We start from the raw sequence: 27669 nt of genomic DNA, 5'->3' as shown, positions 1-27669 counted from the left end.
TTGTGATCATACTGACTTTTATTTGGAGGAGAAAAATACTACAAGACCAATGCATGTTTCCTCACATGTAGGAGGTGTCCTGAAATGGCAATCTGCAGAAAATGGAAGGGTAAAAACATAGAAGTTTGAAAATGGCGACCAAAATAAATAAAGGGATGTATGATCTCCTAAATACCCCATAAAATATTCCTGAAGTAAAATTTCACAGAACGGACCAACTATATAGGCAGGCACTATTGTTTACAAATTGATTCACAAATTGTAAATGGCAATGGGTAAATGAGCTCTCAGCGCATTTCACAATGCTAAGATTAAAATACATACTCCTTCTCTGATTGCTGTAAACAGCAGTCTTTTTTATTTTATTGCAGATCTTTAACTCTACTATTCCAGAAATGACAGTTTTAAAAGTGTGATAAAAATGAAATTTCAATACACTGTCATGCTGATTCCATATTGACTGAAGAATAATAAAATCCACTTCTCAAGAATTTGCTTATTGTATGCTCATGTCTTATAATTATTGTCTCATTGATTCTGCCAAAAGAGAGTTAATTGAATTTTAAGCATATTGAAATGATGTTTTTATTCTGACAACATCTTTATTCCTTACAAATAAATTTGGAGCATAAATAAGAATATATAAAATAATGGTTATTATACTTCCCATGAAATATAAGTATTTAATTACCTCTGTGACTTAGATGATTTATATAACATATGTATTGACTGAGATTAAAAATTAGACTGCTTAAATCTATTAGCTGTTTTCTTATTCCTTATCAACATTACTAATCATAATTTCTGGTGTTGAAATACTACTTAGAAAATTTTTTAAATGCAGTCATTTTAAAATCCTATTCTTAAGGATAGGAATATGTTCTGAGAAATTCATTGTTAAGAGAATTTTGTCACTGTTTGAACAACATAGGATGTACTTACACAAACCTAGATGGTGTAACCTACTGCACTCCTAAGGTATGTGAATAGCTTACTTCTCATAGTTTGTAACCCTGTACATTATGTTACTGTACTGAGTACTGTAGGCAGTTGTAGTAAGACAATGGTATTTACCATTGTGTATATAAGCATAGAAAAGGTCCAATAAAAACAAAGCAGTATAACTTTATGAAACCACAGTCATACATGCAGTCCATTATTGACTGAAACATTCTTATGCAGTGCATGACTGTACCATATTTATAATAAAAATATTGTGATTAATATTAAAATCATTTTTAAAATGTTTTTGGCTTTATTACAATATCACTTGACTTATTTTTCTATATACTCTTGTGTCAAGGCTAGCCTGTTAATTAAACTGTTTTAAGTTCCAGAAAAACTGCAAATGCAAATTCTATCATTTTATTCACTAAATTATCAAATAATTTATTCCAATAACACATTTACTTAACCTTCTCCTTAGATGACATTATAGTTATTAAGGTTAAGGTGTGCATTATGTTTCTATTTTATAATTACAAATATATTTAATCTACTGATGTATGTTAAACAATGCAAATTATAGTAGTATTAATTGCTTCTGAAAGACTCTAATAACATATTCTCATCATAAAATTTACAAGATACTTTGCTAAATTCATGTTTTAATTTTACATATACATACACACACACACACACACTGTGAAATTTTGGAAATGTGAAAGTATAAAGAGATACTTTATACTCTTTATACAGTATGCCATTTACTCATAAATGCCATTTACTCATAAATAGCTAACATGCCATTTACTCATAAATAGCTAACATAATGCCATTTACTCATAAATAGCTAACTATTTATGCCATTTACTCATAAATGCCATTTACTCATAAATAGCTAACATAAACATTTGCATGTTTTCTGTCATTGGTTTTTCATAACTGTTGATGTATTTTATATTGTAGACCTTTTATATGACAGCTTTTCTGTGATGGTATCTTCCTTTTTTAAGTAGATGTCAATGTCTCTAGTGTCTTATAATTAGAAGCCTATGTCATAGACAATAAGGGTGGTATTTCTACACAGTTTTTCCTCTGCTATCAGTAAGCCTGACACTTATTGAACTTGAACCTGAGCTCGTTTTCCATTTTGACTTGCCAGTTATAAGCCTAAAACAAATAACTGTAAATAATACTATTTAACATTTAGAACAGTACAGAGTACAGCTCCCAAAATCAGTTCAGGGACGCTTAGAGCCAGACTTGGTTGTGACAATGTAAGCTGATACTACTGACATCTAGGATGTGGACTCAGAGGAGCTAAACATCCTACAATGTTCTGGTTATTTCTTACCAAAGAGGCATACCGCTAACATTGAGACACAGATGAGCATTTAAGAACAAATGTTTTTACTTAAAAACAAAACAAAAACTTGCCTTGATCAAGATATAAGAATATATTCTCAGGAAAATATATGTTGGCTCTAAGTATCTTTCCTCTTTTAGATGGTATTTCAAATTATTTCTCAGCTGTTCTTCATGGATCATCATTGGAGTTATGACATTTTTCCTAACCGCAACGAAGGAGAAACATTTCTCCTCCATTTTCTTATTGGCTTTGATGTTGTCAGTGGATTCAAGGAACAGATGTAAAACAACTGATACATATATATACATATATATATTATATATATACATATATAATATATATCTATTTTTTTTACCAGAAGCTTTCATCTCTACCAGAGAAATATTTTTAATACATGAGAAAAAGTCAGTGGAAAAAATGGCACAATAATTACTCTGAAGAGTGGGGATAGAATGCCAGGTATATTGGAAAGATTAGGCTATATTCAGGGAAGGGTCATGCCTTTCATTACAAAAGAAAGGAAAAGGATGGATGTTACTGCCAGTAAATGATGATAACAGGGAATTATATTACTCCTGCTTATTCATGATATTTTCTCAAAACCACATCTCTCTACCACAATCTAGACTGTTATATTCAACTACATTATTAACTTTGCTATTTGAATGACTATTTTTTTACCTAAATATTAATAAATCAATAGCTGACATTTTGACCATCACCCCCAAACCTGCTCCATCCACAGTCCCCACCTCAGTTTACTAAAACTGCCTTTACTGTTGTATAGATTAAGAACACTGGAGTCATTCTTGCCTCCTTTTGTAATCCATGTTCACTGCATCAGGAAGTTGTATTGAGTCTGTTTTTAAGAACATAAACAAAATATAACCGTTCTTTATCTCTTCCACTGCTATAATCCTGTAACAAACCACCATAAATTATTACTTGGATTACTGTAATAAGCTGCCAATTAATTAATGCTTTTTGTTTTAATTCTTACCCCAGAAAACTGGATTCTATTGCAGATAGTCTTTGCAAACCAAATGTGTTATTGTCATTCTGCTCAAAATGTTGCAATGTTTCTCCGTGTCATGCAGTGTAAATACCAGATCTTGTAATTGTCATCTCTGAGACCTATCTTAGTAATTTCCCCTTTCACTCTGTTCTGAGCACGTAGGTATCCTTACTGCTCCCCCAGTACTCCAGGCACGCTTTAACCTTATAATATATGCACAAGAAATATTCCTGGAACACACTTAGACTTTATATTTTCATGAATCACTTTTTCAGCTCTTTCAAGTCTTTAGTTACATGTTACTGTTTCATTGAAGGTTATAACTAACCACATTATTTAATACACCTTTACTTATACTTCTGATTTATCTTACTTTTTCTTTCTTTTATTCATGTAGTTGTACTTCTTTCCTTTACTTATATACTTATCCTTTTTAACAAGACACTTTATTCAGTGATATAGCCTAAGTGCCTAGAAGAGGGTTCTACATAGAACAGGAGCTCAGGAAATAATCGTTGAATGGGTGAGTGAATATGAAGTTGAGAGGGAAAGTTATCCGCAGAGAGTGATTTAATGGTTGCTTTTCAATCTTCAACATATTTTTCACCTCAGAGCTTTTGACACAGTTAGTCTTGCCCTCTATTTGGAAATATTTCTCCATATCATCAAGGTTTCTCTCCTACCACTTTGGAAACTCCACCTATATATGTTTTCCTGCCCTTAAAATGTTGAAGAGCTTCACTTCTTATTACTGAACATGCTCTGCAATCACTCTGGATGCTTTTTAAAAAAATCATATGCATTTTAATATAACTTACAATTTATAAAGTAAGTATTCCCATATATACATCTCTATTGACACATGTGAAATTACAGAGACTTGCAAGTCGCAGCTGGAACTGTAGCTGGATATATTCACTTTAATTTTGTTGTCTTTTTAATCTCCATACTGCTAACCTGTTCTCTCTTTTTATTTTATCCTGTGCGGAGAAACCATAATCATATATTTAACATGTACATTAACTTTTGTTACTTTCATCATACATATAAAACAAAGAACGGCTTTTATACTCAACTAAATCCTCCATGATTGGCCTATAGGCCTATACCTACCTCTCTAAAGATATTTTCTACAAATCTGATTCTTACTAAATCTGCTTGTGGCTTTCTCAATATCCTCCTCTCAGAGTTGTTTCAGTTATTGTTCTTACATCTTACTGTCCCCATATTTTATCCTAGTGCTTGTTCACATGCTACTTTCCTAAATATTTCCTCCCTACCTAAAATTGCATCAACTTCTATTTTTCTCAGCCAACACTAACCCAGTTGAAAATAATATCATATTTTTGTTAATGTGATTGTTTACCCCAATTTTCTGTTTTCTCATCAGGCTTCATGTGGGTAAGGATCATGGCTGTTTCATTTTCTATAAAAAATATTTGGTGGAGGCCGGGCATGGTGGCTAATGCCTGTAATCCCAGCACTTTGGGAGGCCGAGGCGGGCAGATCACCTGAAGTTGGGAATTCAAGACTACCAATGTGGAGAAATTCTATCTCTACTAAAAATACAAAAATTAGCCGGGCTTGGTGGCGCATGCCTGCAATCCCAGCTACTCGGTAGGTTGAAGTAGGAGAATCACTTGAACCCGGGAGACAGAGGTTATCGTGAACCGAGATTGCACCATTGTACTCCAGCCTGGGCAAAAAGAACAAAACTCCATCTCAAAAAAAAAAAAAAAAAAAAAAAATTGGTGGTCATTATCCTAATTCACTTATAAGAGAGAACATGCAGTATTTGCTTTTCTTTTCTTATGAGTGACAGCTAAACTTGCATATGTTTGGAGACAAAGAGAAGAACAATAGATGCCAGAACCTACTTGAGTTTGCAGGGTGGGAGGAGAGTGAGAGTTAAAAACCTTCCTATCAGGTACAATGCTCTCTACAAGGGTGATGACATCATTTGTGCACCAAACGCAGAGAAATGCAATTTACCTACGTAACAAACTTGCATACCTGCATATGTACCCTCAGAACCTACAATAAAAGTTGAAAAAGAAAAATATATATTTTACGTATACATATATATATATATAGTCTCATATAAAATAAAGAATGCTTAAGAAGAGGATGGAATGCCATAAGACAGAAGATACACAGGTATGTCAAGTGTCTCCAAGATCACCTTTAGGCTCAGTGATTCACTAGAAGGACTCAGGAAAGTTGTTATACTCATGTTTACATTTTTAAGAGTGAAAGAATATAGATTGCAATCAGCAAAAGGAAGAGATCTATGGGACAAGGTCCAAGTAAAACCAGTCTCAATCTTCTAGGTGTCTTCTGTTGGTAGAATTTCAAGGACCTGTTTAGATCTCCCAGCAACAACTTGTGACAACACATGGAAAGCTAAAGTGTTATCAATCAAAGAAACCCACGCAGCTTTGGGTGTCCAGAGCTCAAATTTGGGTCTGACATGTTTTGACTGTGTTCCCACCCAAATTTCATCTTGAATTGTAATTCCCATAATCCCCACATATTGTGGGAGGGATCCAGTATGAGATAGTTGAATCATGGGGGCAGTTACCCCCATGCTGCTCTTCTCGTGATAGAGATTGAGGTGCTCTTATAAGGATACCCCAAAATTTAGAAGCAACTTTGAAATTGGGTAACAGGCAGAGGTTAGAACAGTTTAGAGGGCTCAGAGGAAGACAGTGAAATATGGAAAAGTTTGAAACTTCCTAGAGGCTTAGTGAATAGCTTGGACCAAAATGCTGATACTGATATGGACAATGAAGTCCAAACTGAGGTGGTTGCAGATGGAGATGAGGAATTTGTTAGGAACTGGAGTAAAGGTCATTCTTACTATGCATTTTATTCCTGCCCTAGCTCTCCATGGCACTTTGAACTTGAGAGAGATAATTTAGGGTATTTGGCAGAAGAAATTACTAAGTGTCAAAGCATTCAAGAGAAAACAGAGCATAAAAATTTGAAAATTTTGCAGCCTGACAATGGGATAGAAAAGAAAACCCACTTTCTGAGGAGAAATTCAAGCCTGCTGCAGAAATTTGCATAAGTAACAAGGGGCTGAATGTTAATCACCAAGACAATGGGGAAAATGTCCCCAGGGCATATCTGATACCTTCACAGTAGCCTCTCCCATCACAGTCTCAGAGGCCTATGAGGAAAAATATGGTTTCCTGGGCTGGGCCCAGGGCACCCCTGCTGTGTACAACCTAGAGACTTGTTGCCCAATGTCCCAGCCACTCTAGCCATGGCTAAAAGGGGTAAAGCCACAGCTCAGGCTGAGGCTTCAGAGGGTTCAAGTCCCAAGCCTTGGCAGCTTCCACGTGGTGTTGAGCGTGCAGATACACAGAAGTAAAGAATTGATGTTTGGGAACCCCTACCTAGATTTCAGAGGATGTATGGAAATGCCTGGATGTCAATGCAGATGTTTGCTACAGGTGTGAAGCCCTCACTGAGAACCTCTGTGAGAGCAGTGGACAAAGAAAATGTGGGGTCATAACCCCAGACAGAGTTAGGTCATAATCCCTGACATAGTCCCCACTGGCATGGCCTTGCGGAGCTGTGAGAAGAGGGACATCATCCTCCAGAACCCAGAATGGTAGATCCACCAACAGCTTGCCCTGTGTGCCTGGAAAAGCCTCATGCACTCAACACTAGCCTGTGAAAGTAACTGGGAATGGGGTTATATCCTGCAAAGTCATAAGGGAGCCAAAGCTCAAAACCATGGGAGCCCACCTCTGGCATCCGCCTAACCTGGATATGAGACATGGAATCAAAGAAGATTATTTTGGAACTTTAAGGTTGAATGACGGCTCTATTGGACTTTGGACTTGCTTGGGCCCTGTAGCCTCTTTGTTTTGACCAATTTCTTCCATTTGAAATGGGTGTATTTACCCAATGCCTGTAAACCCAGTGTATCTAGGAAGTGATGTACTTGCTTTTGATTTTACAGTCTCATAGGTGGAAGAGACTTGCCATGTCTCAGATGACATTTTGGACTTGGACTCTTGAGTTAATGCAGGCATGTGTTACTACTTTTGGGGACTGTTGGGAAGGCACAATTGTGTTTTAAATTATGAGGATATGAGATTTGGGAGGAGCCAGGGATAAAATGATATGGTGTGGCTATATCCTCACCCAAATCCCACCTTAAATTGGTAGTCCCATAGTCCCATGTGTGGAGGGAGGGACACAGTAAGAGGTAATTGAATCATGGGGATGGTTACCCTCATGCTTCTGCTCTTTTGATAGTGGTGAGTTCTCATGAGATCTAATGGTTTCATAAGGGGCATTTTTCTCTGTGCTCTTCATTTCCCCTTGCTGCTGCTATGTGAATAAGGATGTGTTTGTTTGGCCTTTTGACATGATTATGTTTCCTGAGGCTCTCCAGCCATGCTAAACTGTAAGTCAATTAAAGCTCTTTTCTTTACAAATTACCCAGTTTGGGGTATGTCTTTATTAGCAGCATAAGAATGGACTAATATAGGGTCCTACCACATAGGCATCTAGTCCCTGCATGACTGACTTCAGCTACTCAGGTTCCAGTCCTTTAGGATGAATACATTCAGCCACCATAAATCACAGTATAAGCATAAACTACCTAATCACACTGGTCCTTCAGGACCAAAGCTTTAGGGATACATAAACACACTTATCAAACAAACAAAATATTCTGAGATCTCAGAGATCATCTTTCTTCCTAAACTGTCAAGCTACTCTGTTTTCCTGAATATGTAGAGTTTGAGCAACCTGCACATGCTGATTTAACCATTTCCTCCAGAAAAGTAAGTTTAAATAGAAGGAGCTACCATTTTTTTTAGGCTTTGATGTTCTCGAACTACAGGTTTTAAATAAATAAAACCTCACTCTTCATGGAAATGATATGTGCAAATTTCAGTTTCCATGACTTAGAGAAAATAACACCAGCCCACAAACAACAAAGTGCAATTTTTAATTATCACAAAATGTAAACTGTAACTGCGTAAAGTATAAAGTTTGCTGCTGGTTCTGCAGCCCACAAATTACTATGTATACAGTAGACTCATGTCCTCATAAATGACTAATCACAGCTTTTCTTGTGATTCAGTTTACACACAGATAACAAATGTGTAGTGTTGCTTCCTTATCTCCTAGTGATAAACTTACATGACGTCTTAGAAAAATGAAACCATATATTATATATAATACCATTATATATTAATATAATATAGTATTTTAATAGAATATAGTATATATTAGTAGTATAATACCATTATTGTATTATATATACTATTGCCTGTGTAAACCAAAAAGTATCTGAAAAAAGTCTCAATCAATTTAGAACGTTTATTTAATATTTTGCCAAGGTTAAGGACATGCCTGTGACATGGCTGCAGGAGGTCCTGATGACATGGCCTGAAATGGGGGGAATACAGCTTGCTTTTATACATTTTGGGCAGACAAGAGACATTAATCAATATATATAAGATATATGCTCATTTGGACCAGTAAGGTGGGACAATTCTAAGTGGGGGCTTCCAAGTTATAATTAGATGAGAGTCAAAGGTTATATTATATTCAGTCCTTGATTAGCCTTCCACTGAATACACAATTTGAGTTCTTGATCAGCTTTCCACTGAACACACAATTTAGTCTGGCTCGAATCTGCATTTTTACATAAACAATAGGGCAGAGGTAGTAATCAGATATGTATTTGTCTCAGGTGAGCCTCAGAGGGATGACTTTGACTTCTGTCTGACCTTTGCCCACAGGGAATTTCCTTGTGGGCAAATTGTGAGGGAGATGCGTAGCTTTTTACATTTGCAGCAATCATATTTAGAAATATAATGGAAGGTATGTTTGTCTGACATAGCTCCCGGCTTGACTTTTGCTTTGGCTTAGTGATTTGGGAGTCCTGAGGTTTATTTTCCTTTCACATATATAATATATTATAATATATATAATCTCTATTTAATACATAGTATGTAACACTACATAGATTTTACAGGTGAAATGGCAGATTGTGGCAATGTCGACGCTGCCACTGCCTGAAAGGCTCTAAATAGGCAGCCAGAGTTAATTTGGTGAAGGTGAACTTATCAACGTAAATAAAGAAGCTGATTATGGTGAAAGACTAGAGATGACATACAGGAAGCAAAAACAACGCAAAGCTTCACATTCCAATAACTCTCAAAGATATTTCTTAATGTTGGAAGTGTAAAGAATAAAATATTGGGGACTGATCCAAATTTAGAAAGGAATATAACAGTTCTCCAAGACATACAAAAAGCTTCCTGCTTTGTGGTATAAGTTATACAACAAGAAGGCAATCAATATTCAAAATATTCTTGATAAGTTTTTTTACAAAGAAATAAAACACTTAATTTTTTTAAGTTTAAAAATTACAGTGTACTAAATAAATATTAGTTTTACTATTTTTTTATTTCCCTATATACTTTTGCACCCACAGTAAGAGCATTTTAAAATTTTTAGTAAATATTTTATAGGTCATGGAACAATCATAATTTTCCCAATTGATTATTAAGGTTTATTTGCACAGTTTCAGCTTTCATGGTAATTTTTATGGTCTCACACTATTATGCAAAGTGAAGTCTGTTTGTATCTTAAAGTATCATAAAATTCTACTTATTTGTGTCTTTCTTCTCCTTTACCTTATTGATTGCTGAAGGACAGGACTTCAATTTGCATATTCTATATAATAAATACCAGATAACAAAATTTAAATAAAAGTAAAATAATCCAATGAGCATAATTGATTTGACATAGACGAGTAGTTAACACTGAAATAAAATATGAGATAAGTGAATTAAAAATATAAATGTCTGTGCCATCCTGGACTTTTAAAATGTATTTATCCCACTAAAGCAAATATGTACCTAACAGGCTCAAACAGTTTAAGCATATTCACACGCCCCAATTCCCTAATTAATTTCCACCTGTGCTTGCCATTCTGCAGTTTCTCACTGTATCTCTATAAAACTGCATTTTTTTTCCTTAAGCTCCATATATCCTAACAATGGGTAGAAGATTATATCAGTTACCTGTTGCTACATAACAGTTTACTCCAAATTGATCCACTTAAAAGTTTCTAATGACTGAATGCTGACAGTGGCTCAGCTGAATACCTCTGGCTAAAGTTTCTTGTTTTTTTTTTTTTTTTTTTTTTTTTTTTTTGAGACGGAGTCTCGCTCTGTCGCCCAGGCTGGAGTGCAGTGGCCGGATCTCAGCTCACTGCAAGCTCCGCCTCCCGGGTTCACGCCATTCTCCTGCCTCAGCCTCCCGAGTAGCTGGGACTACAGGCGCCCGCCACCTCGCCCGGCTAGTTTTTTGTATTTTTTTTAGTAGAGACGGGGTTTCACCGTGTTAGCCAGGATGGTCTCGATCTCCCAACCTCGTGATCCGCCCGTCTCGGCCTCCCAAAGTGCTGGGATTACAGGCTTGAGCCACCGCGCCCGGCCAGTTTCTTGTTTTTTTAATCACGCTGTTGGCCAGGGCTGGAGTTTTATCTGAAGGGCAACCTGGGGAGGGTGGAATGTCAAGTTCATTTATTTGGTTCATGGAAATATTTAGGTCCTCAAAGATTTTGAATGAAAAGCCTCAGTTTCTACCTGGCTATTGTCTGGAGCCTCTCACTTCTTGCAGTTTGAGATTTTTCACAGGGTATCTCACAGTATGACAAATATCTTCCCAGAAAGTGCGCAAGCCAGGGAGTGAGGAAGAGCACCTTAGATGAAAGTCAACAGTCAATTTTGTAAAGTAGTTTTCCAAGTAATGTCTCATTATATATGCAGTATTTTACTAATTAGTAGCATTTCAAAGAGTCCAGGTCACACTTAAAAAGAGAACATTTCATAAGGTACAAATACCAGAAATAGAGATATTTAGGAGCCAATTTAGAGACATCTTATCACAAAGGCTTTTCAGATCTCAATTTCAACTTATTGATATTTGGGACAGCATCTGTTTATTTATAGGATTTGGGATCTGAGGAATCAGATCTGATTTTTTTTGGCAAGTCTCTTGCCTATCCATTTCCAATAGGCAAAGGGGAAAATATTGGACTCTGTATCATCTTCCATTGCCCACAGGCCCATGAAGAGTGTATTGGGAGACTTTGAGCTTGCCAGTGGTGGTATAGACAATTGAAAAATAAAATTTAATTGAAAATATAAATTCTATAAATATCCAGATAAAAATTAGCTTATAATATGTAGAGGTTATCAGAGAATATTGTTTTTCAACTTCTTTTGATTTACTACACACACGCCTACATACAAACACATACATATATGGAAAGATAATCTACCAATTAATTTTATGATTAAAGTAAAAGTATTAAGGACTTCCCAAAGTAGGAGGTTATTCAGTCAAGAAAAAAAACATGATAAACTTTCAGGATATCAAAACTAGCCAAAGATATTTTTCTTTATTCCCTGATCAAAACAATATGAAAGAATCATGAAATGTAATGCATAGTAGATTCAGCAGTATTATGCTTATTCTTTTATATTAACAAACTAAGTATAATTTCAAAATGAATATGGAAGAGGAGGTCGTTTAAGTCATTTATTAAACTAGCAAAAGTTGCTGGAAAAATCACACCTCCATTATCTTATGTGATGCTACGTAGAAAAAGATTAACATAAAAGAGTGAATAAATTATCTCAGTTAGACATTCCTGTAAAATTATAATGACCTCCTAATAATACCAAATATAAATACCATTGATAAAAATGTTAATGGTATAAACTAGGGAAAGTCCATTGTTTGGAGCAGGCAATAATATCATGGTCTAGATTTGTTATAATTTACAATAAAATCTATGAATTTAGGATGGCTGGCTGGCTTGAAAATAGGGAGAAGCTTGGTAGGGCGCAGTGGTTCAAGCCTGTAATCCCAGCACTTTTGGAGGCCAAGACGGGCGGATCACGAGGTCAGGAGATCGAGACCATCCTGGCTAACACGGTGAAACCCCGTCTCTACTAAAAAATACAAAAAAACTAGCCGGGCGAGGTGGCGGGCGCCTATAGTCCCAGCTACTCAGGAGACCGAGGCAGGAGAATGGCATAAACCCGGGAGGCGGAGCTTGCAGTGAGCTGAGATCCGGCCACTGCACTCCAGCCTGGGTGACAGAGTGAGACTCCCTTTCAAAAAAAAAAAAAGAAAGAAAATAGGGAGAAGCCTATAAATAACATTTTTCTCTATGTAATCAACAGTATATAAAAGAAAAAAATCTCAAACCCATAATAGTTTCCTTTAGTGAATTGTGTTTCTGCATACATTGTCTTAATCCAAAATTGAAATACATTTTAACATAGGAGGGAAATGATAGCTTTGGTTGCTGCATCTGTTGGTTTTGGGATCCTCCTTGAAACGAATGCTTTATCTGTGCCCAATGCTTGCTTACGCCCTTTGAATGTGTTAATTTTGGTGCTGGGTTAAAATTATTATTTGCTTGAGGCTGCTTTTATAATTCAAAACTTTGTGTTTGATATTTTTCAATTAGAAGATATCTTTTTGTTTTACAGTAACAAAATTAATCAATATACAGCAAATCAAGCAAAGTTTTTGGCAGAGGCTATTCTCACTGGAAACTTGTAAGCTTTTGTATTCGTAGCAATTTGTGAATTTTATATATTAAGAAATGTATATATACATTAATACAACTTGTTTGAATAGGGTGGAACCATTTCAGAATTCATCAAAATTCTATTTTTTTTCACTCTAACTGTGCATTCATCAACTATAGGTGAATATTGTTGCTTTAAAATGTAAACCTTTAATTTTGTTGTTTTGTTTTACAGAGCTTTTTCATAAAATCATATACATCTTCAAGCTATTTTAGGATATGATGAAAGGTAATAGATGTTGGATGAAATTTTAGGTGCATTCAAAGCTTTGAGCAGAACTGTAACTGATTGACTCACTTAAGAATTAAACTTGAGGCCGGGCGTAGTGACTCATGCCTGCAATCTCAGCACTTTGGGAGACTGAGGTGGACGGATCGACTCGACTGAGGTCAGGAGTTCGAGACCAGCCTGGCCAATATGGTGAAACCCTGTCTCTACTAAAATTACAAAAATAGCTGGGCATGGTGACAGACTTCTGTAATCCCGGCTAGAGAGACTGAGGCAGTGAAATATCTTGAACCTAGCAGGTGAATGTTGCAGTTAGCCAAGATTGAGCCATTGTACGCCAGGCTGGGAGGGAAACTGTCTCAAAATTAAAAAAATAAAATAAAATAAATAAACTTGAGGATTTAATGGTGCCCTACCCTGCTGCAATAGACTATTTAATATATTTCTCACCAAATAAATATATTCTTTAATATTTTGTTCTCATTTAAAAAATTACAAAAACTGTGCCTCCTGTGGCTATTATTTTTGTCAAATTTAATATAATTTCAATGTTTTAGAATAAATATATAAATATACATTTATTTTTGATAGAAAACAATGAACTGTTTTCTAGATTTATTTAGGCATATTATTTAGTATGCTTCTATTATAATTTTAAAAAATTAAATATTTAGTTTCAAGCAACAATTATTAGAAAATGTTTTTGTACACTCTATTTGGAGATACGTTTTCTAAAAATTCTTCACGTTGTAAAAATTCTTCATGAATTTAATATGCTGATTATTCTTCCAGTATTTTTTAAACTTATGGTTGCTTTGCAAAATATAAGATAATTTATCTTAGATTATCTTAATATATGATTAAGGACAGAGAAATCTGAACTTGATAAAAAAGGTAGGAACTGATTTATACGTTTTTAAGAATCGACTTTATTGGATCTTTGGAATCTCACTTTTTTCCTCTACTCTGAGTGGTTTAGTTATTCAGACTTCTGCACTGCGTAGGCATTTTGTTCCCATATATTTTCTCGTTGTAACGTTTTTCTTCAGCATGTTCTATCCTTATTTAAAAAGGGGATTTTAGAATGTTAGCAGTTTGAATTTCAATAATGTGGTTGCTAGGAGAGGGGAAGTCATTCTAAGATACAGGGTCTCTCTTTTTTTGAATTTAAACTTTGAGTACAAAGGCTGAATAGGAAACCTACATGTCTTCATTATCACCTCTTTGGTAGGGTAAAAATCCATATCCTGAATATGACTTCACTATGTCACTAAGCAAAATTTGAGTTTTAGTTCTGTATTCTATCAACAGGAAAATAAAATTTTTATAAAGAAATAACTTTTTAAATGGAGAGAGATTTCTGGACTTATTACCCTTTGAGTGTTTCATTGTCCTCTTACTGAGGTGCTTTGTGGTGCTAACATTTTAAAGTCAAAAGATTTTGCTGAACCCAAATAAAAACATATAAAGATTTCAGGAATCTATTTTGGATTTTTAAATAGTTATATTTAGTTGAAGAGATTGAAATGACCTATTTCTACCTAATCTTTTCATGTAGCCACCATAAACTATGTCTGTGTGTGTTCAAATGTGTACATACATATAAAGTTTATGAAAAGTATTCCATATTCATTTAATATTTCGATTCTTTCTATTATTTGCTTTTATTTAATTCAGGTGAATAATCTGTGTGTATGATATGGCTTGGCTGTGTCCCCACCCAAATCTCATCTTGAATTGTAGCTCCCATAATTCCCACGTGTTGTGGGAGGGACCTGGTGGGAAGTAATTGAAAAGACCTGGAGGCAGGTCTTTCCATTCAGTTCTTGCGATAGTGAATAAGTCTCACGAGATCTGATGGTTTTAAAAAGGGGGTTCCCCCAACACAAGCTTTCTTGCCTGCTGCCGTGTAAGAGGTGTCTTGCTTCCCCTTTACCTTCTGTCGTGATTGTGAAGCTTCCCTAGCCCTGTGGAACTGTGAGTCAATTAAACCTCTTTCCTTTATAAATTACTCAGTCTTGGGCATGTCTTTATTAGCAGCATGATAACAGGACAATACAGCATATTTGCATGTCGAGATATATATATATATGTGTGTGTGTGTGTGTGTGTATATATATATATTTAAATGTGTCTATAACTTTGTATAAAATTACACTTTACAGCCAGGTGCGGTGGTTCTTGCCTGTAATTCCAGCACTTTGGGAGGCTAAGATGGGCAGGTTATGAGGTCAGGAGTTCAAGACCTGCCTCGCCAACATGGTGAAACCTCGTCTCTACTAAAAATACAAAAATTAGCCAGTTGTGGTAGTGGGTGCCTGTAATCCAAGCTACTCGGGAGGTTGAGGCAGGAGAATTGCTTGAACTCTGGAGGTGGAGGTTGCAGTAAACCAAGATTGTGTCACAGCCTGGGCAATAGAGCAAGACTCCCTCTCAAAATAAAAAGAAAAATTACGTTTTATTATGCATTTGGAAAGATAGAATAATTCATAAATAAAAAGACTAAAATTATTAATATATGCCAAATTATAACCTATCTTTCTTTTGTCACAGACAATACGTACCGAACAATTGAGAAAATGATTTTATTCAGGCTATTGCAATAGAATGAACATTCATTAATGACAGACATCTTAAAAAAGGAAAGGAGGCTTACAGTAGTATAGCTTCAGGTACAAGGGAGTCGTCCCCAAGACGTGGGGGAGTCACGGGGCAGAGTGGACAGTAAGTCTTACCTGAAGAGTGGAGGTGGGTAGTTCTTGTCATATGTAAAAAGTAGGTGGTCCTTGGACACACAAAATGGTGAACAGATGTCTTAACTTTTGTTATTTTCCAGAAGCACGGTGATCAGCTAAAGTCCAGCATTGCCATATGTTTGATAATTATTAACCTAAAATGGAAAAGAAGGTGAAATTGCATTAAAAGTTTCATTAATTAAATGAATCTTGATTATGGCACTTGGAAAAAATAGCAAACGTTTACCAAAGGTGTTTTATTGGACAAATGTTTCACTGAAGGTATTACAGTTTAGCTTGAGTATATCTTATTCACTTGATTTTTGACATATATAAATAAAAGAGTATTTGGTTATTGTGACTATATAATGTCTTCTTTGAAAAAATATTAATTTAAGAGCCAAGTAAGCTTACCATTTCAATGAAATGAGCCAAAAAACACAACTTAGGACCAAACTATCTCTTTAAAAAGAATTATTCTTTTTATGAATAAAAACTGAGTTACTTTTCATGTATTAATCTATGTAAATTTATAGACTTTGTATTAATATCTTTTAAAAATACATTGCCATTTTTACTGAATGTTTTATGAAACATTGAATACATCTAAAATCAACTAGTTTGCAGTTAAGGACTTCATTATATTCCTTCAACTATATTTAGAAATGTTACTAACTTATTCCAAAGAAGTATATAAAATGTTTATTATGTATTTAAAGTATTAGTATAAAATATAATGTATTTTGTAGCCTACTCGGTGTTAATCAAGGAGTAAAATGTAACAATATTAAAATACTAAAAGATTAATACTAATATAATAGGCATATTTTAAATTCATACGAGAAAGTTGAAGATTAAAAGTATATGCCAGGCAGTAATATCAACACACTAAATTAATATAATAAGATATTCAGGATTATGAGAATTACTCCCCATTTCATCAATTAATATATTAGACAGAATGGAGTACAGAAGTTATTGGCTAAGATGTTTAAAAGGATGAAAGCCCAGAAAGTATAGATTTACGATCAATTCTGAAAACAGCAATTTACTAGAAGATGGGAAATATATTTACTTTTATATTTTTATTTATTTATTTTGAGACGGAGTCTCTCTGTCACCCAGGCTGGAGTGCAGTGGCCTGATCTCAGCTCACCGTAAACTTTGCCTCCTGGGTTCAAATGGTTCTCCTGTCTCAGTCTCCCGAGTAGGTGGGATTACAGGTGTGTGCCACCACGCCGACTAATTTTGTATTTTTAGTAGAGACGGGGTTTCACCATGTTGACCAAGCTGGTCTCAAACACCTGACCTCAAATGATCTGCCTGCTGCCTGCCTGCCTTGGCTTCCCAAAGTGCTGGGATTACAGGCATGACCCACTGAGACAGGCCAGAAGATGGGAAAAGAACGTTTAGTGAATAAGAATTCAACAAATTGCTTACATATGTTAAAGTATAATCAGTGTAAGGCAGTATACAACGTTTCTAGTATAGGAATCCTAGCTCCGGGAATGTCTGTCTATGAAGCCTATGATGTTGTGCAAAAGGAATATTAATAACTGCTAAACATAAGATTTGAATTAATACACTTACTGAATAAATACGCAAAATATCTAAATGTGTATATGTAAGTTTTTTTTTTTTTTTTTTTTTTTTTTTGAGACGGAGTCTCGCTCTGTCACCCAGGCTGGAGTGCGGTGGCGCGATCTCGGCTCACTGCAAGCTCCGCCTCCCGGGTTTACGCCATTCTCCCGCCTCCGCTTCCGGAGTAGCTGGGACCACAGGCTCCCGCCACCTCGCCCGGCTAGTTTTTTGTATTTTTAGTAGAGACGGGGTTTCACCGTGGTCTCGATGTCCTGACCTTGCGATCCGCTCTCCTCGGCCTCCCAAAGTGCTGGGATTACAGGCGTGAGCCACCGCGACCGGCCGTAAGTATTTTTATTAGAAGAGAAATTTTAGAGATATTTGCCTATATGCATAAACTTTAAAATATATAAATACAGTTTATTTGGTACAATAAAATCTGAGTAATAAATTTAAAAGAACAGAAGTAAAATTTCAGAAATGTATACTCCTGAAAAAACTAGTCTTCTAAACTCTAGGGAACAGCATTGCTTCATTTTGAATTTCTTCAAGATTTTATAAATTCTTACCTCACTGGCTGTGGGCCCTGGCTCATCTGCACTAGATTTAATTTCAGAACAATAAAATAGGATGCATTTTTTGTTTTTAAGGTTTAGTAAATTTTTAAATTAAATTTGGCCTCTGTGTTTTTTCTTCATGGAAACAATTTTAATTATTCTGTTTATATAAGGTTTTTGATTTATTCATTTTTATTCAAATATCTTTTTATTTGATGCCTACAATTTATCAAGCTCTATACTTAGACTATAATGATGAACAAGACTAACACAAGTGCTGTGCTAATGGAAAACTTCAATATCATAGAACATATATATTTATCATGTAATACATTTCAATTATAATAATTATAAGGAATTGATTTTCAGCATTCTATGTGAAGAATTAATAGAAGAATCTATATAGGTTTGTGTTCTCATGCAAATACACATATAAAGGAATAGTAAGACTTAAATATATCTTTTCAGGAACAGAAAAACTGACCTAGGGCTTGAAATAACCATGACAAATAAAGGAACCAAATGAAAGTCAATATAGCTAAGGTATGGAGAGTTAAAGGAATAGATATGTGAAAAGATCCTAGAAAGTTAGACAGAAAGAAACCTTTTCTGGATGGTATTATTGGCCAGATTTTGGGTCTGTTCAGATATCAGTAGGAAGGCCTTGAATTGTTCTATACATCAGATGACCATCAGTTTTACATTTACAAAAGGAGATCTTAAAGAACGAAGAAGAAATAACAAAGTAGGAAGAGTTAATTTTGAAACATCACTTAAGAGAATATTACAATAATCCAGAGGAGAAATGATGGCCACTTGGCCATGAGGAAGAAGATGGTGGGTGGGTTTCAGAGGTATGTATGATATAGAATAAATTAGATTTGTGATAGAATTGATGACAAATAAGAGAATCAAGAATAATCCCAGATTTGGGGCTGAGGGAAAACCATTATGTAAACCATGGTGTAATTTCCTGACTTAGGGAACACAGAGAATATATATGTTTGGAGAGGAGATTTGTGTTAAACAGGCAGTGCCGGTGAGACAGTTCAAGGTGGTTGTCAGTAAGAAGCTCCATATTTAGGCCCTAGAGCAATCTCAACTGGGTATATGAATATGAGAGCTCTCACAAAGAGATTGTAACTGAAATAACCAGAGTAGATGCCACTAAAATGTTTTAAACTTCCACTATAAATTTCAGGAAAACTTTAATCATTAATGAGTGTATAAATTAAGAGAAGCTGACAAGATACTACAAAGGAATGTCCAGAAAAATAACAGGAAAACGTAAAATGGCATTTCATGGAAATAGAAATAGAAAATTCAAGACAGGTAATATTTTTAGAGAAAAACAAGGCCAACCCTATAAGGTGCTAAAGTCAGGGCAAGACAAATTAGGATTAAGGTATGTACATTGCATTCAAGATATGAGGTCTTTAATAACCTTACTCGAGGTAAGTTCTAGAAGAATTATTCAGGCAACCCCTTGAAGTGTTAAGGAATGGGTGGCTGATGAAGATTTGCAAGTAGTGTGTGTAAAGAACTTCATAGAAAAGTTCGCTTATATTAACCCCATAATTAAGCATTTTGTGTGCTGAGCATCTTTGTTGATTCTAGTGGTTTCAGTAGCAGTGTTCTTCCAAGTTAAGGAAACATTTTTTAAAAGGCAATTATATCTTTACAAGATACACAGAGCTGGGGGCTCTGTGGAAAGAAATTAGGTCAGGAATTCGAAACCGGCCTGACCAACATGGTGAAATTCCACCTCTACTGAAAACACAAAAATTTGCCGGGCGTGGTGGCAGGCGCCTGTAATCTCAGCTACTGGGAGGCTGAGGCAGGGGAATCGCTTGAACTCAGGAGGCGGAGGTTTCACTGAGCTGATATTGTTCCATTGCACTTCAGCCTGGGCAACAGAATGAGACTCCATGTTAAAAAAAAAAAAATCACATTAATGTAGTTCTGTATGACAAAATGCAGGCTATACACAGATAAAGACAGGTGCTGTGCTCTCTAGAGATAATGAAAAAAAAAAAAAAAAAGAACAGTATGTAATCCATCAATGAAGAAGCTGGAAAAATAACCACAAATGTCTAAAACACATGAAAAGAAGAACTAAAAGGCTTATTCCAGACCTGCAACGTGGTGTCAGGAAAATAGGAATAGAAAGGCCCAGAAATGTAGAAATACTTAAAAGAACTGCTCATTTTCTGTTGTTCAAGGTTGTTCTCTCAACTAAGGCAGCATTTTATGTGCCGGTTTCATATACTGTGGATTATCCCTCTGATGTGTTTGAAGCACTTTAAACCTTGATAGATTTATGGATGTTTACTACTTTAATGTGTGTAACTCTATTTTGTCTTTTCACTTGTCTTAGTCTTCTGCACTCATATAAGAAGATAAAATTACACTTATATGAAATTGTAATGTTTCCTAATTAAATGCTTCCTTCATGAGATCAGGGCCAATGTCTGCTTGCTAACTAGTCTATGTTCAATGTCCTTCTAGATAATTACCATGTTAGAAAACTTATGTTCATTGAGAAAATAAAAACTAAAATAATTATTACCCATTATTTATTATCAAATTATATTTACATATAAATAAGAATAAAAATGAAATTATATTAAAAATTAAATATTCTATAGCCTCTATAGGGTAAATCCCATGTGATTTTCTGACTGTAAACAAAATAGGTATACTCCCTAAGGAATAAATAATTGTGAAGGCAAATGTGAATGAATATATTTTACCAATGGAAACAATGTCTTTGAAATATCAATCATACCTGGAAATAATTGGTTTAATTTAGTTTTAAATTATCAGTTATGTAACACAGGGTGCAAGCACGTCTCTGTGTCTCTGTTGATATTTCTCAGAGAGAAAAAAAGAGAAACATCTATTCTAACTTAAATCTGATCTGATCTTTTGTTCTTCAAATTAAGTCCTTCCAAGAAAAAAATAATTATAAAAGTCCCTAGGGTTAACAGAATAACTCAAAACATAATCCCAAAGATACAGTACCTTCAAAGCTATTCTTTACTGAAAACTTATACCAGTTGCCATGGAAGTAATCCCTATTAAGTTCATGTGTAGAAATAACATTTAGTGTAATTTAACCAGAAGTGGTATAGAATAACACAGAAGAAAAATAAAAATTGAATTCTGATGTGAAAATTTAACTAAGATGTTTGATATTCTAATATGTATTATCCATTGTCAGTGTATGGTGATCAGATTATTTCTTCATCAGAAAGAGTTCATAAAATTGAAAGAAGCTTAGAGTAATATTGTAAGTTCACTATGTTCTTGAAAACAACAGACTTACAAGGGAAAATATTCAACAACTTACTGAAGACCATCAGTTATCCTTCCATAATAACTGGGTCACCAACTCGCGTAGAATGTCATAGAATTTTATTTAGAATGTTTCATTTTATAATTTGTTGTATCCAATATATTGCAAGAGATTAAAATATTAACAAATTTAGATGATTTAGATGAATACCAGCATACATTTTCAATTTGCAAATTATAATTCATTTAGGGGTTATTTTCTATGGGTAAATAATATCATTTATAATAAGGTTTCCAATTGTTTTTCTCAGAATGGTTGAAGTAACTTTTTGTTAATTAACTGTTATCAGAAATGATTTATAAACCACTCATAATTTATTAATGTCACAAATAATTATGATTTATGTGATTTACAATTATGAGTCTCTTATAATTTATTCTATATTTTCAATTTATGTCATTCTTAGGTACTTTCTTAATTATGAATCAAAACATATAGAGAAAGCATTAAAATATTTTTGTTACATTCCTAGGCATTAACTATCTTCCTTATATATTCCTTGATATAATTTATGACTTAAACATATAATTCTATTTAAATAAAAAATGTAAAATTATATTTTAAAACATGGATATTGTTTTGAAATTATGTATATATCATTTTAGATATAATATTTAATTGTATTAATTTCAATACATTATTTGATTTTGATTTTCTCTAGAGTCTTTTGTGGTCACACATTTAATCACAAAAATCCTGTGAATTACATAATCTTATTCATAGAAGTTATAGACAGGAACCTGAGAAGAAGATGCCAATTGAACTATGGATGCTTTGTTGTATGACTGTATTTACAAATTTATTTGACCTCCTTTAGATTTGGCCTTATGTTGAACACACACAGCTTATCTTAAAATAGCCTTCTTTACATTTGTTTTCTAATCAGCACAAAACCATCAACTTCTACCTGGAGAATTGCTGTGAATTTAGAATTTGCAGTAAGTGTTGAGTTCTTCATAGTGAGAGAAACAATTTATATTCATTTAGCCTATTTACGCAGAAAATGTTTGGTCTTGATCATACTCTAGATGATTCAGTAAAATTATTCAGAATGATTTATAAAATATTTTCAAATTTTAGCCTTTTAGTTTGTCTTGGATGAAATTTGAGAACATACTTTAACTTTGTTCAAAATTATTTTATTTCACTGTCTAGGAAGATAAAATAATTACAATTTTTATGTGGATCTTGATGATTACACATGGCTTAAAAATTATTAGCACAATTATTCTTTGAAGGAATGTTACTAACCTTAAATTATCAGACAACATTATACTATGAAAATCAGTTTAAAGCTTTTTTCTGAAAAAAAATGGGCATGTTATCAACTCTAATTTTGGAAATCGTGACAAAGTTTAAATGTATATTATTTAAACATAAAGTTTTGTAGCTTTCTCAGCCTTCTATGAATGAATGTACACATTTTTAACCTTTCATTCTATTACTATATATATATATTTGAAAGAGTAAGTATAACTTATTTTTTTCTTAATCCTTATATTTTTAATAAATCTTTATATCACTAATTTAACATTGTTATTAGTTGTCCTAGCATATCTAAAACAGTTTTTTTGTATAAACATTATCTCAGCTCTCGAGGATATTTGATTTTTGAACATTTTATTTTATAAAAGCAGTCTTATGTGACAAATGTTCATTTTATATTAGTGTTTCCTTGATGATGACTCTGTCTATTTCATAAGTAAAGTTCATCTCCCATGTAAAGCAGAATATTTGTATACAATTTTAGTTACTGGCATTTTTTTTCTATTTTTTTTTTTTTTGCTTCTGATTTTATGAAAAAGAAGTCCAAATTTGAAAAATACAACTAAAATAACCCAACCTAACATCAACACAGGAATACCTACTAAATTCACTTTTAAATATATGCATAAATTGCTATCTAGTTTTTAATTTAAGACTATAAACTTGAATGATGGCAGAGTACGAATATATAGCCTGATAATTGTCAACTTACAAGACACAATATTACATTTATTTAAATGAACTGAATTTTCTATATTCTTTCTATTATTTGTAATCATCTGAATAAATACTTAATGCTGAAACTATGTTTTCACGATGTAATTAAGACAGGGAAATCCTAGAACAAACTCTAGGAAGGTATTTATGACTAAGTCTTCAAAACTAATTGTAGCAAAAATAAAACTGGAAAAGTTTTAATCTAGTTAAACTAAAGAGCTCCTGCAAGGCAGGAGAAACTATGAACAGAGTAAACACACCACTTACAGAATGGGAGAAAATATTAGCAAACTATGCATCGGACGACGGCCTAGTAGAATCTGCAAGGAATTTAAAAGACCAATCAAGAAACAAATAATCCCATTAAAAAGTAGGCAAAGGCCATGAACAGACACTTCTCAAAAGAAGATATATAAGCGACCAAGAAACATATGGAAAAATGCTCATTATCACTAATCATCAAATAAATTAAAAATCAAAACAGGAGATACCATTTCATGCCGGTCAGAATGGCTTTTGTTAAAAAGTCAAAAAATAACAGATGTTGACTGGATTGCAGAAAAAAAGGGAGGCTTATACACTGTTGGTAGGAATGTAAATTAGTTCAGCCACTGTGAAGGGCAGTTTGGAGATTTCTCAAAGAACTGAGGGTTGAACTACCATTCAACCCAGCAATCACACTACTGAATACGCTAAGATAAATGAATATTCTACCAAAAGACACATGCACCTGTATGTGTATCACATCAGTATTCACAACAGCAAAGACACGGAATCAACCTACATGTTCATCAACTGTGGAATGAATAAAGCAAATGTGGTCCATATACACTATGGAATACTGTGCAGCCACAATAAGAAAAAAATCATGTCCTTTGCAGCAATTTGGATGCAGCTGCAGGCCATTACCCTAAGCAAATTAATGCAGAAACAGAAAACCAAACATTGCATGTTCTCACTTATAAGTGGGAGCTAATCACTGAATACACATTGACACAAAGAGGGGAGCAATGGATGCTGGGGAGTACTTGACGGTGGAGTGTCAAAGGAGGAAGAGAATAGAAAAAGTACCTATCAGGTACTATGGTTATTATCTGGGTGACAAAATAACCTGTACACCAAACCCCTGTGACACACAATTTATCTATATAATAAACTTGTACATGTACTCCTGAAACTAAAATAAAAGTTAAAAAAAGAAAAATACAGCATTTCAGATCCCACCCTGGAACTACTGAAACAGAGACTCTGGAGCTGTGGTCCAGCAACTTACATGTGAAGTAATAATTGATGATATATTTTTTCCATCCTTTTAACTTTAAATCTATGCATGTTGTAGAATTTGAAGTAAATTTTCCAGGAAACATCATATGGATAGGCTGTGTGTTTTATCCTCTCTGTCAATTGCTTCTTTAAATTGACATGTCTAACCAAGTACAATTAAAAAAACGATACTGCTATATCAGAGAAACATTTCCCATTTTATTATTTATCTTCTGCTTGTTCCTTCTGCTTCTTATTCCATTGTTTCTCTCTCTCTTTTTTTTTTTTTTTTTGCCTTCTTGGATACTTGAAATTTTTTTTTTTAGAATTCTATCTTAATTTTTTCATAATGCTTTGAGTGTATGTCTTAGTATATTTGCTCTGTGTATTACTTTATTCATATGACTCTTAACACAGTCTAATGGTATCTACATTTTAACATTTCAAGTGCAGTGTAGAAGACTTTCATTCAAATCTTTTACTTTCTGACTTTTAATTATCATTTTCTTTTTTATCTGATGATGTCATTATTTAGTTTCAATCATCAATATGAATTATACAACTCTTGAAGATAGCCTATTGCATGAATTATACAATGAATGAATTATCCAACTTGTGAAGGTAGTCTATTGCATGTGTCCACATATCTATTCTTTCAGTTGAATTTTCTTCCTGGTGATCCATGATTTGTTCTTTTATAATTTCTTTGCTTTATGAAGAATTTCCTTCGGCCATTTTTCAATGATGTCCTCAAGGTATGCTACCCAAATTATTTTACTATTTCTTTGACATGGAATGTCTTTGAGTCCCCTTCATTCATGATAAAAATTTCACTGGATATAGAGTTCATAGTTAATAGTTATCTTATTTCTGCACTTAAAAATATTGTGCAATTTTTTTCTAGACACCATCATGTCAGTTGAGACATGGATATTGTTTTGAAATTATGTATATATTTTAAACATATTTAAAACATGGATATTGTTTTGAAATTATGTATATATCATTTTAGATATAATATTTGTATTGGTAGGTAATGAATAATTTCTCTCTAGCTATTTTCAAGGTTTTGCTTTGTCTTCATTGTTCAGAAATTTCACTGTGACATGTCTTGTTGGGTTTTAAGGGGTCTTCATAATATGTGGGGTTTCTTTGAATTTATCCTATTTACAGTTCAGTTTCCTAGCTCTGTATATTATGTATTTTACCACATTTACAACGTTTCTAGTCATTATTTCACTGAATTATTCTGCAGTTCTATTCTCACTTCCCCATTCTTTGATTTTAATGATACAAATGTTGGATCATTTTTTCTGCCCCATTTATGTAAATACTGCAAGATATATAGATGGACCCTGACTTATGATGTTTCAATTTAACATATTTTTGACTTTATACCTGTGCAATAAAGATATGAATTCATTTAAAATCACACATTGAGAGCCAACACGACGATTGTGTTTTTCATTCTCACTACAGTATTTAATAAATTACATGAGATATTTAACACTTTAGTATAAAATAGACTATTTGTTAGTTGCTTTTGCCCAACTGTAGGCTAATGTAAGTTTCTGAGCACATTTAAGCTAGGCTAGGTTAAGCTATGACTTTCTGTAGGATAGGTGCATTATATGCCTTTTTTTACTTATAATGTTTTCAATTTATAACAGATTTATTGAATTGTAACTCCATTGTAAGTCAAGCTGCATCTGAATTTATAATTTTAATGGAGCTTAATAAGTGTAAAAATTAATAAAATGGGGAAAACATTTGAGTTGTGATTCAAAGTCTATTTTTAAATAAAAGTTGTTAATGTAGTAAACTATATATATCTCTCTCTCTATATATACACATAGATATATATATATCTTAAAATTAACCAAGAATACATTACTTGTGGTTTATTAGTAGGGTCATAAATAGCATAACATAAATATAAAATATTTAATATAAAATAATATTAAAACTAACATTAGTCTAAAATGTATCTAACATATTTTGAGAACATGTATAATTGGAAATATATTTATTATTTTACATTTGAAGTATTTTGTTTAGAGACTATATATCAATAGAATACTCCCACTTATGATTCTTTATATTACTCCAATTTTGCCAAATAATTGATAATATTCATAATAAAATATTTTTAAGATAATGATTCTTGGGGAACTCTTAAGGAACTCTAAAGTCTGAAGAGACTTTAAACTGCTGAAACTATTCATTACAATAAAAATTTCTCAAAATTATCATAAAATATTCAATGTTCACTTTATACTGGTATAGTATAAACTAAAATAATAAAGTTATTATAAAATTTAGCAAATGCATTCTCATTATTTCTCTGTTTGTACTATTTACATTCCATGCTATACAGAGAATGATACTTAGAGTAGAAAATTTAGATCATATATCCCTTTTATTAAAAAGCTTCTAAAGCTATCCCATTTCACTGAGAATAGAATACAAGTCTACCTCATGTCTTGCTCCCCTTGCTGTCAATCACTCAGCTCCTCAATGTGTCTCAACCCAAACATAAACACTCCTGTCTTAGGATTCTTGTTAGCTGCTCCTAGAAGATTGTTTCACCAGATTCTGAATGCCTATGTTGTCACATTCAGTGTAATAATAAAGTGGCCTCAAGTCAAACAAGTCTGTCCTGGATCTCTTGTCTGAAATAGCCCATCTTTTAACCTTATTCTGCTTTCATTTTTGAAAGACTATAAATGGGTAAAAAAGGGTATAAATCCTATGACACAGCACTAAATGTGGGTAACCAGAAAGCATTATGACAATAAAATGTGTAATTAAGATATTTTAGGGGCAAAGTCCTCAATTTTATCATTAACATTAGCTTGCATACATATATGTATACCTAGGGCCTACCTTCATGCAGGCAGTTGACTACTAGAGTATAACTTGAAAAACACTAAAACATTTTCCATTTTTACTACAATGTTTTCCGAGTACATTGTTTTGTTTTAAAGA

General features: G+C 33.6%; 1 long non-coding RNA gene across 1 annotated transcript; it reads right to left on the bottom strand.

The window, feature by feature from the left end:
* LOC144337778 (uncharacterized) lies at positions 1 to 27233 on the bottom strand. Its single transcript, XR_013411287.1, has 4 exons — positions 27157 to 27233; positions 15940 to 16094; positions 14157 to 14264; positions 1 to 92 (listed from the first exon to the last, which is right to left on the bottom strand). It is a non-coding gene; the product is annotated as an uncharacterized LOC144337778 (long non-coding RNA).
* Positions 27234 to 27669: the final 436 nt, after the last annotated feature.

Source organism: Macaca mulatta, chromosome 1 (genome assembly GCF_049350105.2).
Source record: "Macaca mulatta isolate MMU2019108-1 chromosome 1, T2T-MMU8v2.0, whole genome shotgun sequence".
NCBI lineage: Eukaryota > Metazoa > Chordata > Mammalia > Primates > Cercopithecidae > Macaca > Macaca mulatta.
The sequence above is the reverse complement of the archived record's forward strand: the minus strand, read 5'-3'. Positions and strand labels throughout refer to the sequence as shown.